The sequence below is a fragment of the Rhinopithecus roxellana genome, chromosome 6, assembly GCF_007565055.1.
Source record: "Rhinopithecus roxellana isolate Shanxi Qingling chromosome 6, ASM756505v1, whole genome shotgun sequence".
NCBI classification, from domain to species: Eukaryota; Metazoa; Chordata; class Mammalia; order Primates; family Cercopithecidae; genus Rhinopithecus; species Rhinopithecus roxellana.
Genome location: NC_044554.1, coordinates 69,141,384 through 69,153,406, shown reverse-complemented (window position 1 = coordinate 69,153,406; position 12,023 = coordinate 69,141,384).

The following is a 12,023-nucleotide window of genomic DNA, read 5'->3' as shown; positions in this document are numbered from 1 at the left end:
TCCCTGAAATCCCTGAGAAATGTTAGTGAGTTATATGAAATCAAAACTACTTTTATAGTAATACTAATACATTATTCACCTTTCTCTCTTCTCTCATGCGATTCTGGAGATTCCAAAGAATATGATATTGCAGCAGATTGAATACAAAAGTAGATATAAGGATACAGCTATCTTTTTTTTTTTTTTTTTTTTTTTTTTTGAGACGGAGTCTTGCTCTGTCACCCAGGCTGGAGTGCAGTGGCTGGATCTCCGCTCACTGCAAGCTCCGCCTCCCGGGTTTACGCCATTCTCCTGCCTCAGCCTCCCAAGTAGCTGGGACTATAGGCGCCCACCACCTCGCCCGGCTAGTTTTTTTTGTATTTTTTTAGTAGAGACGGGGTTTCACCATGTTAGCCAGGATGGTCTCGATCTCCTGACCTTGTGATCCGCCCGTCTCGGCCTCCCAAAGTGCTGGGATTACAGGCTTGAGCCACCGCACCCGGCCACAGCTATCTTTTATAAAGCCAGATATTGAAGCAATTTGTAAAAACATAAAACAGTGCCATTCTTGCACTAGTATTTTGTCTTAGAAAATTATCTTTATAAATACATTGTTTTATTAACATATTTTTGTCTTATTACTATTTTAAATTAATAAACAATGTTTTTAAATTTTCTCAGTTATACTTTCTAATATAGTAAATACAGGTGGATAGGTAACACACATAAACAAAGTTCTCTGGGCTTCTCAGTAATTTTAAAAATATGAAAGGGCTCTAAGACCAAAGCACTCTAGGATTGCTGTTTCAGCTGATGAAAATATATTCTCTACCACACTTCTAGAATGACTACTTATTCAGTAAGTCCTGCTCCAAGAACTTAATTTTCCATGTTTCAATATAAAAAACTCTATAGTGTTGGTTTTTGTAGCTCATTGTCCTGCATAATAATTTATTTGGTAACTTCAGAAAGTAAAAGCTTAAGAAGCAGTGTTCTCTCTTTCCTTTTCCAAAAAGGTAATTCAATAAGCAGTCAAAATTAGACTCTTAGCTATCAATTTTTAAATTTCTTGCATTCCACTAAATATAACTGCCTACAAGAAGAAAGTATTATATGACTAGTTATTTACTTTATTCCAAATTTAGAGACTTGAACATAGCTCTCTGGCTAAAAATAGCTTAATACTAGATTTCATAGTCACACAACTTATTCATTGGACGTTCTCTTGACATCAATTTCCACTTACTCTGATGTTCATTAATTCTGTATATTACTTCAGTTGAACCTAATGGCTAAGAATAGACTACATCAAATGGGTTAAGTTTGCCATTTCTGTGTGGGAGATGATGCTCAGTAGCCACAATGACTGCAACTTTGGGCAAGAGAATAAACATGCTGCTGCCCAGGTAAAGGCAAGAGAAATGAGTTTCACCTTGCAGAGATGTCACTGTGGTTAGTCTTCTGAACAAAGCAATGATACATCCTTGCTTAATATCTCATTTTACCTTGTTATATCTCTGGTGCTGCTCATTACAGAACATGAATAGGAAGCACAGGATGAAGTGCAGATCTGATACATGTTAGGTCCAAGCATGAATGCTGATGAAGATAGCCACATGTAATTACATGTGTGGGAAAGGGGTTCTGTGAAATGGCATGTTAAAGCCATTGCAGTAGCTAAGATTAACAATAGAGACATTACAAAGAAAAATACAAGGAGGTCGCGGGCAGACTCCGGAACAGAATTTAATTCAAGACATGGCAAGTAGTGGAATAATTATGTGCTTATTACTTGATTGTGAATTCCTATTGGACAGGGAGTTACACAATTTCTAGCATGTCTTCAGTATTGAATGAATAAATGAAGGAAATAAGCCATTAGATAAAAGCCGAATAAGGAAAATAAAGTTATATGGCAGTTAAGAGAATACTTTTTATAAAAACTGAGGGTGACATGCAAGTGTGATTAATCAGTATTATTCATTGGTGTGAGAAGTTATGCAAATGAGCACTACTAAAAATATTTTTGGATATGACTATAAAGAGTCTGTGGCTGGAGCAAAATGTTTTCAATAGAGTGGTGCGGAGTTTGAAGACAACTGAAAGTAGTGAGGGGCAAGCTGACTATAAGGAAAATGAATGTGATTATATGGTGACAAAAAATTATTCTTTTTATTTGCTTATTTATTTATTTATTTATTTTTATTATTACATTTTATGTTCTAGGGTACATGTGCACAACGTGCAAGTTTGTTACATATGTATACATGTGCCATGTTGGTGTGCTGCACCCATTAACTCATCATTTACATTAGGTATATCTCCTAATGTTATCCCTCCCCCCTCCCCGCAGCCCACAATAGGCCCAGATGTGTGATGTTCTCCTTCCTGTCTCCAAGTGATCTCATCGTTCAGTTCCCACCTACGAGTGAGAACATGCGGTGTTTGGTTTTCTGTTTTTGTGATAGTTTGCTAAGAATGATGGTTTCCAGCTGCATCCATGTCCCTACAAAGAACATGAACTCATCCTTTTTTTAAGGCTGCATAGTATTCCATGGTGTATATGTGCCACATTTTATTAATCCAGTCTGTCATTGATGGACATTTGGGTTGATTCCAAGTCTTTGCTATTGTGAATAGTGCCACAGTAAACATACGTGTGCATTGCATGTGTCTTTATAGCAGCATGATTTATAACCCAGTAATGGGATGGCTGGGTCAAATGGTATTTCTAGTTCTAGATCCCTGAGGAATTGCGACACTCTTTTCCACACTGGTTGAACTAGTTTACAGTCCCACAAACAGTATAAATGTTTTCCTATTTCTCCACATCCTCTCCAGCGCCTGCTGTTTCCTGACTTTTTAATCATTGTCATTCTAACTGGTGTGAGATGGTATCTCATTGTGGTTTTGATTTGCATTTCTCTGATGGCGAGTGATGATGAGCATTTATTCATGTGTCTGTTGGGTGCATAAATGTCTTCTTTTGAGAAGTGTCTGTTCATATCCTTTGCCCACTTTTTGATGGGGTTGTTTGTTTTTTTCTTGTAAATTTGTTTGAGTTCTTTGTAGGTTCTGGAAATTAGCCCTTTGTCAGATGAGTAGATTGCAAAAATTTTCTCCCATTCTGTAGGTTGCCAGTTCACTCTGATGGTAGTTTATTTTGCTGTACAGAAGCTCCTTAGTTTAATTAGATCCCATTTGTCAATTTTGGCTTTTGTTGTCATTGCTTTTGGTGTTTTAGATGTGAAGTCCTTGCCCATGCCTATGTCCTGAATGCTATTGCCTAGGTTTTCTTCTAGGGCTTTTATGGGTTTAGGTCTAACATTTAAGTCTCTAATCCATCTTAAATTAATTTTTGTATAAGGAGTAAGGAAGGGATCCGGTTTCAACTTTCTACTTATAGCTAGCCAGTTTTCCCAGCACCATTTATTTTTTTTATTTTTATTTATTATTATTATTATTATTATTATTATTATACTTTAAGTTCTAGGGTACATGTGCATAACGTGCAGGTTTGTTACATACTGTATACTTGTGCCATGTTGGTGTGCTGCACCCATCAACTCATCAGCACCCATCAATTCGTCATTATATCAGGTATAACTCCCAATGCAATCCCTCCCCCCTCCCCCCTCCCCCCTCCCCATATTGGCCCCGGTGTGTGATGTTCCCCTTCCTGAGTCCAAGTGATCTCATTGTTCAGTTCCCACCTATGAGTGAGAACATGCGGTGTTTGGTTTTCTGTTCTTGTGATAGTTTGCCAAGAATGATGGTTTCCAGCTGCATCCATGTCCCTACAAAGGACGCAAACTCATCCTTTTTTATGGCTGCATAGTATTCCATGGTGTATATGTGCCACATTTTCTTAATCCAGTCTGTCACAGATGGACATTTGGGTTGATTCCAAGTCTTTGCTATTGTGAATAGTGCCGCAATAAACATACGTGTGCATGTGTCTTTATAGCAGCATGATTTATAATCCTTTGGATATATACCCAGTAGTGGGATGGCTGGGTCATATGATACATCTAGTTCTAGATCCTTGAGGAATTGCCATACTGTTTTCCATAATGGTTGAACTAGTTTACAATCCCACCAACAGTGTAAAAGTGTTCCTATTTCTCTACATCCTCTCCAACACCTGTTGTTTCCTGACTTTTTAATGATTGCCATTCTAACTGGTGTGAGATGGTATCTCATTGTGGGTTTGATTTGCCTTTCTCTGATGGCCAGTGATGATGAGCATTTTTTCATGTGTCTGTTGGCTGTATGAATGTCTTCTTTTGAGAAATGTCTGTTCATATCCTTTGCCCACTTTTTGATGGGGTTGTTTGTTTTTTTCTTGTAAATTTGTTTGAGTTCTTTGTAGGTTCTGGATATTAGCCCTTTGTCAGATGAGTAGATTGCAAAAATTTTCTCCCATTCTGTAGGTTGCCTGTTCACTCTGATGGTAGTTTCTTTTGCTGTGCAGAAGCTCTTTAGTTTAATTAGATCCCATTTGTCAATTTTGGCTTTTGCTGCCATTGCTTTTGGTGTTTTAGACATGAAGTCCTTGCCCGTGCCTATGTCCTGAATGGTACTACCTAGGTTTTCTTCTAGGGTTTTTATGGTATTAGGTCTAACATTTAAGTCTCTAATCCATCTTGAATTAATTTTCGTATAAGGAGTAAGGAAAGGATCTAGGTTCAGCTTTCTACATATGGCTAGCCAATTTTCCCAGCACCATTTATTAAATAGGGAATCCTTTCCCCATTTCTTGTTTCTCTCAGGTTTGTCAAAGATCAGATGGCTGTAGATGTGTGGTATTATTTCTGAGGACTCTGTTCTGTTCCATTGGTCTATATCTCTGTTTTGGTACCAGTACCATGCTGTTTTGGTTACTGTAGCCGTGTAGTATAGTTTGAAGTCAGGTAGCGTGATGCCTCCAGCTTTGTTCTTTTGACTTAGGATTGTCTTGGCAATGCGGGCTCTTTTTTGGTTCCATGTGAACTTTAAAGCAGTTTTTTCAAATTCTGTGAAGAAACCCATTGGTAGCTTGATGGGGATGGCATTGAATCTATAAATAACCTTGGGCAGTAGGGCCATTTTCACGATATTGATTCTTCGTATCCATGAGCATGGTATGTTCTTCCATTTGTTAGTGTCCTCTTTTATTTCACTGAGCAGTGATTTGTAGTTCTCCTTGAAGAGGTCCTTTACATCCCTTGTAAGTTGGATTCCTAGGTATTTTATTCTCTTTGAAGCAATTGTGAATGGAAGTTCATTCATGATTTGGCTCTCTGTTTGTCTGTTACTGGTGTATAAGAATGCTTGTGATTTTTGCACATTAATTTTGTATCCTGAGACTTTGCTGAAGTTGCTTATCAGCTTAAGGAGCTTTTGGGCTGAGACGATGGGGTTTTCTAAACATACAATCATGTCATCTGCAAACAGGGACAAGTTGACTTCTTCTTTTCCTAACTGAATACCCTTGATTTCTTTCTCTTGCCTGATTGCCCTAGCCAGAACTTCCAACACTATGTTGAATAGGAGTGGTGAGAGAGGGCATCCCTGTCTTGTACCAGTTTTCAAAGGGAATTTTTCCAGTTTTTGCCCATTCAGTATGATATTAGCTGTGGGTTTGTCATAAATAGCTCTTATTATTTTGAGGTACATTCCATCAATACCGAATTTATTGAGCGTTTTTGGCATGAAGGGCTGTTGAATTTTGTCAAAAGCCTTTTCTGCATCTATTGAGATAATCATGTGGTTCTTGTCTTTGGTTCTGTTTATATGCTGGATTATGTTTATTGATTTGCAAATGTTGAACCAGCCTTGCATCCCAGGGATGAAGCCCACTTGATCATGGTGGATAAGCTTTTTAATGTGCTGCTGAATCTGGTTTGCCAGTATTTTATTGAGAATTTTTGCATCGATGTTCATCAGGGATATTGTTCTAAAATTCTCTTTTTTTGTTGTGTCTCTGCCAGGCTTTGGTATCAGGATGATGTTGGCCTCATAAAATGAGTTAGGGAGGATTCCCTCTTTTTCTATTGATTGGAATAGTTTCAGAAGGAATGGTACCAGCTCCTCCTTGGACCTCTGGTAGAATTCAGCTGTGAATCCATCTGGTCCTGCACTTTTTTTGGTTGGTAAGCTATTAATTATTGCCTCAATTTCAGAGCCTGCTATTGGTCTATTCAGGGATTCAACTTCTTCCTGGTTTAGTCTTGGAAGAGTGTAAGTGTTCAGGAAATTATCCATTTCTTCTAGATTTTCTAGTTGATTTGCGTAGAGGTGTTTATAGTATTCTCTGATGGTAGTTTGTATTTCTGTGGGGTCCGTGGTGATATCCCCTTTATCATTTTTTATTGTGTGTATTTGATTCTTCTCTCTTTTCTTCTTTATTAGTCTTGCTAGCGGTCTGTCAATTTTGTTGATCTTTTCAAAAAACCAACTCCTGGATTCATTGATTTTTTGGAGGGTTTTTTGTGTCTCTATCTCCTTCAGTTCTGCTCTGATCTTAGTTATTTCTTGCCTTCTGCTAGCTTTTGAATGTATTTGCTCTTGCTTCTCTAGTTCTTTTAATTGTGATGTTAGAGTGTCAATTTTAGATCTTTCCAGCTTTCTCTTCTGGGCGTTTAGTGCTATAAATTTCCCTCTACACACTGCTTTAAATGTGTCCCAGAGATTCTGGTATGTTGTATCTTTGTTCTCATTGGTTTCAAAGAACATCTTTATTTCTGCCTTCATTTCGTTATGTACCCAGTAGTCATTCAGGAGCAGGTTGCTCAGTTTCCATGTAGTTGAGTGGTTTTGATTGAGTTTCTTAGTCCTGAGTTCTAGTTTGATTGCACTGTGGTCTGAGAGACAGTTTGTTATAATTTCTGTTCTTTTACATTTGCTGAGGAGGGCTTTACTTCCAATTATGTGGTCAATTTTGGAATAAGTGCGATGTGGCCAGCACCATTTATTAAATAGGGAATCCTTTCCCCATTTCTTGTTTTTATTAGGTTTGTCAAAGATCAGATGGCTGTAGATGTGTGGTATTATTTCTGAGGGCTCTGTTCTGTTCCATTGGTCTATATCTCTGTTGTGGTACCAGTACCATGCTGCTTTGGTTACTGTAGCCTTGTAGTATAGTTTGAAGTCAGGTAGTGTGATGCTTCCAGCTTTGTTGTTTTGACTTAGGATTGTCTTGGCAATGAGGGCTCTTTTTTGGTTCCATATGAACTTTAAAGTAGTTTTTTTTCAATTCTGCGAAGAAAGTCATTTGTAGCTTAATGGAATGTTCTTCCATTTGTTTGTGTCCTCTTTTATTTCATTGAGCAGTGGTTTGTAGTTCTCCCTGAAGAGGCCCTTCACACCCCTTGTAAGTTGGATTCCTAGGTATTTTATTCTCTTTGAAGCAATTGTGAATGGGAGTTCATTCATGATTTGGCTCTCTATTTGTCTGTTATTGGTGTATAAGAGTGCTTGTGATTTTTGCACATCGATTTTGTATTCCGAGACTTTGCTGAAGTTGCTTATCAGCTTAAGGAGATTTGGGGCTGAGATGATGGGGTTTTCTAAATATACAATCATGTCATCTGCAAACAGGGACAAGTTGACTTCTTCTTCTCCTAATTCAATACCCTTTATTTCTTTCTCTTAGCTGATTGCCTTGGCCAGAACTTCCAACACTATGTTGAATAGGAGTGGTGAGAGAGGGCATCCCTGTCTTGTGCCAGTTTTCAAAGGGAATGCTTCCAGTTTTGGCTTATTCAGTATGATATTGATTGTGGGTTTGTCATAAAGAGCTCTTATTATTTTGAGATATGTTCCATCAATACCGAATTTATTGAGACTTTTTAGCATGAAGGGCTGTTGAACTTTGTCAAAGGCCTTTTCTGCATCTATTGAGATAATCATGTGGTTTTTGTGTTTGGCTCTGTTTATATGTTGGATACATTTATTGATTTGTGTATGTTGAATCAGCCTTGCATCCCAGGGATGAAGCCCACTTGATCATGGTGGATAAGTTTTTGATGTGCTGCTGGATTTGGTATGCCAGTATTTTATTGAGGACTTTTGCATCGATGTTCATCTGGGATATTGGTCTAAAATTCTTTTTTTGTTGTGTCTCTGCCAGGCTTTGGTATCAGGATATTGTTGGCCTCATAAAATGTGTTAGGGAGGATTCCTTCTTTTTCTATTGATTGGAATAGTTTCAGAAGAAATGGTGCCAGCTCTTCCTTGTACCTCTGGTAGAATTCGGCTGTGAATTCGTCTGGTCCTGGGCACTTATTGGTTGGTAAGCTATTAATTATTGCCTTAATTTCAGAGCCTACTATTGGTCTATTCAGGGATTCAACTTCTTCCTGGTTTAGTCTTGGGAGAGTGTATGTGTCCCGGAATTTATCCATTTCTTCTAGGTTTTCTAGTTTATCTGCCTAGAGATTCATAAAGCAAGTCCTAGAGACTTACAAGAAACTTAGACTTCCACACAATAATAATGGGAGACTTTAACACCCTACTGTCAACATTAGACAGAAATTTCCAACATTATTCTTTTAAGAATTTTGGTGGAACAAAGTAGAGAAAAGCAACAGCAACTTATGTATGTGTGTAGCAGATACCTATAATTTTTAGATGCTTTTCTTTCAAATGTTTAGGATGAAAGAACCACCTTTTCAGTTACAATTAAAAATTAGGAATACTGAAAAAAAAAAGAGAATGGAATGGCATGTTTCAAAGTATTTTCTTTTTCTTTTCTTTTTATTTATTTATTTACTTATTTTGAGACAGGTTCTCATTGTGTCACCGAGGCTGGAGTGCAGTGGCATAATTACAGCTCACTGCAGCCTAGACCTCCCCAGCTTGAGTGATCCTCCCATCAGTCACAAGTAGCTGGAGTTTTAGACACAGACCTCCACTTAGGTTAATTATGTTAATTCTTTGTAGAGACAGGGTCTCACTATATTGCCCAGGGTGGTCTCGAACTACTGGACTCAAATGATCTTCCTGCGTTGGCCTCTCAGAGTGCTGAGATTAGAAGTGTGAACCACTGCAATCAGCCAAAGTATTTTCAAACCTTTGCAATCACGATCAGATGAAGCTTAAATTTTAAAATGTGGATATAATTATTTCAGGTGTTTTGTACTCTTCTGTAATTATGAAGATATGCTTTCTCAGTTTTCTGGTCTGTGACTCAACTAATACTAAATTATGGCAATTTGTGGAGTAATCACATTCATCCTCAACCACACAGACCTCATCTGGGTCATCACTGTACCTTTGTGAAGTTTATTGCTATTGTTACAATTTATAAGCAAGGAAACAGAAACTAGCTCTCTTTTTCTTTTTCTTTTTTATTTTGGTCTATCTCTTTAGAGTCTTCAAAGAGTTTGAGTAGAGGAAGGAAAAACAAAGTAGGATATCTCCTTTATCTGTATTCTTAACTGTAAAATTTTTTTTACAATTTTAGAAGTTTTAGAAGGAGGAGATGGGCAAGGAGAAAAACATCAGGAAAGAGAGAGAGAAAGAGTCGCACAAATAATTTCACACACTGCTGTGGCTCACTGGCACCATGGAGTATTCAGGATGTCAATTAATATGAATATTATTTAGTTTATTAGATACCAAGTAGAGTTAATTGCAAAAGGTCTTAATTGATCACAGTGTACTATTCTCTCTCAAATTGCACAGAAAATTCATGTATTATCTTCCCCTGACTTTTGGAATGCTTTTATATCACTAAGGATAACTTCAGTTGTACAAGGAAGACTATTGACTCATAAATTATTCATTCTTTATATAATCACCTGGGAGCATTTCTTTATTGTCTTAACCATTCATTGCTTAGCACACAGTTTTAAGCAGAGGAAAAAAGTCATATTTGTAAAATAGGAAAACTTTAATTTCTTGGGGGAGCCACAAAATAATGTGGTTGATAATTAGCTGAAATATTGAGCTTTAAAAATATGTCCTGCTCTACAGTATATATTTTGATCTGCTAATTTGTAAAACAATTTTGGTAGTTAGATATAAAATGTATATTTATCCCCATTACATTTATTCTGTTCATTTAATTCAGTTCATAAACATTTTATTTCCTTTTCTGTATCTTAATTCTCTAATGTAACATGTGAGTTGTTTGAGTCAGATTTGGTACGTCACACTGAGATATTGATGAAAGTGACAAGAGTCTAGCATACGCTACAAAATATTTGAACAGTTGTCGAGGACCCACTAAACAGGAGTCTTAGCTCATGGACATTCTGCCATTTATGAACCCAAATGACTTTACTATCGACTGCTTGCTTCTGCAGTTTGTTCTTAAACCCATCAGAGGTGATGTTTACAAATAAAATATTAATAACTATATTCACGTCCTCTGCAGTAAGCTCTCAGGCATAGCAGCAGCAGCGGTTAAAAGGAGGATTGGCCCCAACTTTGAAACTAGTTAGCAGGGTAGCCTGGCACAAATAGATGTTGGCATCGCTGGTCACAGCAGACAAATTATAGGATGTGAAAGTATATAAATGACATGGGAAATAAGGCTTAGGCTAAAGTCCCTGCTAATAGTTCGTTCCTAGAAAGTGACAAGTTAGAAAATTACCCAATATGACTCTGTCCTTAATGGTGCATCTCTATCTGTGGGTCATGCAGTCTTTCATTTAAAAAATGAAAGAAAGAGAATAAACGCCTCTACTTCTCTCTCCATAGCCTTGTTCTTTTAATTTAATTTTTAATTGTCCAAAACAGTGCATGTGTTTATCAAGTATAACATGCTGTTTTGAAATACTGTGAAATACAATGGAATGGCTAAATTTAGATAACTGACACACGCATGACCTCACACACATCATTTTTTTTTGTAGTGAAAACATGTAAAATCTACTCTTTTTTAGCAATTTTCAAGGACATAACACAGGCATACCTTGGAGATATTGCAAGTTTGTTCCAGATCACAGCATTCTAGTGACATCACACAGTTTTTTTAATTCCCCAAAGCATATAAAAACTATGTCTACACTACACTGTCATCCATTAAGTGTGCAATAGCATTATGTCTAAGAAGTGCACATACCTTAATTAGAAAATTCTTTCTTTCTTTTTTCTTTTTTTTTGAGACAGAGTCTCACTCTGTCGCCCAGGCTGGAGTGCAGTAGTGCGATCTCGGCTCACTGCAAGCTCCACCTCCTGGGTTCACTCCATTCTCCTGCCTCAGCCTCCCCAGCAGCTGGGACTACAGACACCCACCGCCATGCCTGGCTAATTTTTTGTATTTTTAGAAAAGACGGGGTTTTACCATGTTAGCCAGGATGGTCTCGATCTCCTGACCTTGTGATTCGCCTGCCTCGGCCTCCCAAAGTGCTGGGATTACAGGTGTGAGCCACCGCGCTCCACCGGAAAATACTTTATTTCTAAAAAATGCTAATAGTCAAGCCTTCAATGAAACATAATCTTTTCTGCTGATGAAGGGTTTTGCCTCTATGTTGATGGCTGCTGACTGATCAGGGTGGTGGCTGCTAAAGGCTGAGATGGTTGTAGGCATTTTAAAAAATAAAACAATGGAGTTTGCCATATCAATTGACTGTTCCTTTCACAAAATATTTCTCTGTAGCTAGCAATGTTGTTTAATAGCATTTTACCCACAGTAGATGTTCTTTCAAAATCAGAAGTAATCCTCTCAAACCCTGCCTTTTATTTGTCAGCTAAGTTTTTTTTTTTTTTTTTTTTTTTTTTTTGAGACGGAGTCTGGCTCTGTCGCCCAGGCTGGAGTGCAGTGGCCGGATCTCAGCTCACTGCAAGCTCCGCCTCCCAGGTTTACGCCATTCTCCTGCCTCAGCCTCCCAAGTAGCTGGGACTACAGGCGTCCGCCTCGTCGCCCGGCTAGTTTTTTGTATTCTTTAGTAGAGACGGGGTTTCACCGTATTAGCCAGGATGGTCTCGATCTCCTGACCTTGTGATCCGCCCGTCTCGGCCTCCCAAAGTGCTGGGATTACAGGCTTGAGCCACCGCGCCCGGCCTCGTCAACTAAGTTTTGACATATTCTAAATCCTTTGTTGTCATTTTAA